General features: G+C 46.0%; 1 protein-coding gene across 2 annotated transcripts in view; it reads left to right on the top strand.

Annotated features, from left to right (window-relative positions):
- Positions 1–433: 433 nt before the first annotated feature.
- mpp4a (MAGUK p55 scaffold protein 4a) overlaps positions 434–3,102 on the top strand; it is a 26,404-nt gene continuing 23,735 nt past the window's right edge. Inside the window, exon 1 of one of the 2 annotated variants that reach the window (XM_030080041.1) lies at positions 434–508. The gene's annotated coding sequence lies outside the window, so the exon portion shown is untranslated. Of the gene's footprint in view, positions 509–767; positions 845–3,102 lie in introns of those variants that run through there. The other variant, XM_030080042.1, reaches the window with a different exon arrangement.

Below are 3,102 nucleotides of genomic sequence, written 5' to 3'. Positions count from 1 at the left end.
AGAGAGAGAGAGAGTGTGTGTGTGAGTGCATGTTGCCCTCTTAACATTGTATTGCCTGCCTGCTGAGCCTGTCTGCCCTGTGTTACATGTGTGTGTGTGTGTGTGCGCGCAGAAGCTAAAAGCAGCTGCGTTAAGAAGCTTTGTGATCTGGTGAAGTAGAGAGAGAGAGAGAGAGGGAGAGAGAGAGGAGGGCGAGAGAGAGACAGACAGACAAACGGACACAGAGAGAGAGAGAGAGCGAGGAGGGTGAGAGACATGGAGTCGGAGTGCAGGAGGGAGCAGATGGAGTAACATGAGATTAAAAAGCCAAAAAGAAAGAGGAGAGGAGGAGTGAGGGAGGGAGGGAGGTAAAGAGAGATAGAGTTACAGAGGAGGGTGAGAGAGAGCAAGCGAGAGAGGGAGAGAGGAAGGGATTAAGTTGGTTGGAGGATTAGTGTGTGTGTGTGTGTGTGTCGGTGTCAGTCGCTGAGCGCTGCTGTTCGCTCAGAGGAAACTGAAGCTCCAGCAGGTGAGTTCACACTCCTGTGCTTTTACTGTGTGTGTGTGTATTTGTGTGTGTGTGTGTGTGTGTGTGTGTGTGTGTGTGTGTTGGAATGTCCAAATTATTTGCTTTATGTCTTCAGAAAACAGTGAAACTGAATTGCTGCTCCGGCTGCTGGATTACTTTTCTTTTTTTCATATTTTTTTAAACAACTTTTTTATGTGTTTTTTATATTTTGTTGAGTGTTTTATCTTTTTTTTTTTTTTTTTACTTATTTTTGAATTAAAAAAATATTTACAAGTATTTGGGTTTTATTGAGGTGGCATTTTTGCGAGATGCTGGGAAGACTTCACCTGGCTGCAGGTTTGTTTGTTTGTTTGTTTGTTTGTTTGTTTGTTTTTGTTCTTTAAACTGCTCTAAAATGTATTTGATATATTTTTGACTTGGAAAAAAAACCCTAAATATACAGTGTTTGTATTTTTATTTGTTAAATGTTTATTTGACAATATTTCATATTTATTTAAGTAGATTTCTGTTGACTTTAAAAAATATTTTTACTATATATTGATTATATATATTTGTACTTGTTTATTTGAAAGAGTATTGTATTGTAGAGTATTATTTGAGGTGGTTGATCGGGGGGGGGGGGGGGGGGGGGGGGTCCATTTAGCATGGCTGCAGGTTTGTGTGTGTCTGCTGATGTGCCCTTGAGCAAGAGCACGTCAAGGGCATGAAACCAGAGCCGCTGCTCTCAGGTCAGTTTCATAAAAGTTTCAACTGGAGGCTGAACGCTGCAGCCTCCCGGCCCGGCCAGCAGGGGGTGCAGCAGATTACCTCAATCCCAATCCAGCCGTCCAGCCACGGATCTGATGCCTCTGTGTGGAGACACACACACACACACACACACACTCCTGCCCTGCTGAAGAAACCATGAGGATTAAACACAAGGGCAGGTTGAGAACCAGCATGAACATGTTGTTGTCCGGTTCTCCACGTTCCCTGTTCCTTCACTGGGTTCCAGACGAGCTGTTAAAAATGTCAGCTGTGCCGCTGTGGCATCTCTCACTGCTTTTTGATGGTTTGTAGACATTAATCCTTCGGGTTCGGTCATGTTGGTGTTATTTCAGTGAAAAATGATGAAGCTTCTGTCTGTTCTGTTCTGAGTTTACGTGACGACCCTGAAGGCAACACGCAGGCTGTTTCAGGCGACAGAATCTGCAAAAACACACACGTTCACAAAGGTTACATCGGTGCTGATGGCAAAGGAGCGTCTCCGATCAGAACCTGAACCAGAACCAGAATCCAAATCTGAAGGACTTCTCTGATCCGCAAGGGGGAATTGGTGATGTTTCTTTTAGCTGAATAATCACAACTATGGAGAAACAAACAAACAAACAAAAACAAACAAACAAAAAAACAGCAAATAGAAATTAATATCTGCAACTACAAGAATAAAAACAAAAATAAAAAGACATCAGGTTTTAAGAAGTTGCTGAGTCTTACGTCCTCAGGCGGGACGTCCCACAGCCGAGGGGTCTGTCACCTTGAGATATTACAGTGCTTTACTGTCTCCACTGTCAGTGTTTATTTTGTCTAATCATTAGGCCTGTGTTTGGAAGCTGGACTGGAGTGAACCTGGCTGATGTTTTTTTTTTCCCCAGCATGGTGATGGCATTTTTTTTCACGTTCTGCCTCTTTGGTCAAGGTCAGGCTTGGGCAGAGCATTAGGGAAAAGCTCTCGAAAATCAGTGTAAGTCAATTACGTTTTCCGTCACTATTCTGAGAAAGAAAAAGACCCCAAACCCCTCACCTGCCGGATGCTGTGAGAGGAAGCGGAAGCCGGCGTGTCGGCGCTCGGCTGCGTGGGCTGAGATAAGAAGCTCAACCGGAGGCGTCAAATTAGCCCACAGACAGAAACCTGCTGCTATTAGAGGAAGCTCCGGAAATAACCCAGGATTCATCGCTGCTGCAATGACACACCTGCAGTCTGGAAAATCAGTCAATCAATCAATACAACTTTATTATCCAGCAGTGTGGAAAACCAGCATCAAAGCATCAACAAGACGCCATTAATGCCATTAAAAACATTTATAACTACATGTCTGTTTATGTTTAAAATATAATAACAGAAGGTGTGCAGAGAGCAAAACCTTTAGTCCCAACAGACAGACAGTCTGTCTCAGTCTGGTCAGCTTCAGCACCACGTAAAGTGACAGAGCGGGGTCGCCGAGCGCCGAGGCTCATAGTGCATAAAAGTGTCCGACGCTCTGCCGCCTCAGTACCTGCAGAGCTCCAAACCTCCTCTGGCATCAACATCAGCACAGAAACTGAGCGCCGGGAGCTTCATGGCCGAGCGGCCGCACGCCAGCCTCACATCACCAAGCACGACGCCGAGCAGCGGACGGAGCGGCGTAAAGCACGCCACCGCCGGACTCTGGAGCAATCAGGTTCCTCTATGTGGCGGTCTGATGGACGAGTCTGGGTTTGGGGAACGCCAAGAGAACGTTCCCTGCCTGAGCGCATTGTGCCGACTGTGCAGTTTGCTGGAGGAGGGATCACGCTGTGGGCTGGTGTTTCTGGGCTCGGCCCCTCAGCTCCACTGAAGGGAAATCTGAACGCTT

The sequence above is a fragment of the Myripristis murdjan genome, chromosome 21, assembly GCF_902150065.1.
Source record: "Myripristis murdjan chromosome 21, fMyrMur1.1, whole genome shotgun sequence".
Taxonomy (NCBI): Eukaryota; Metazoa; Chordata; class Actinopteri; order Holocentriformes; family Holocentridae; genus Myripristis; species Myripristis murdjan.
The sequence above is the reverse complement of the archived record's forward strand: the minus strand, read 5'-3'. Positions and strand labels throughout refer to the sequence as shown.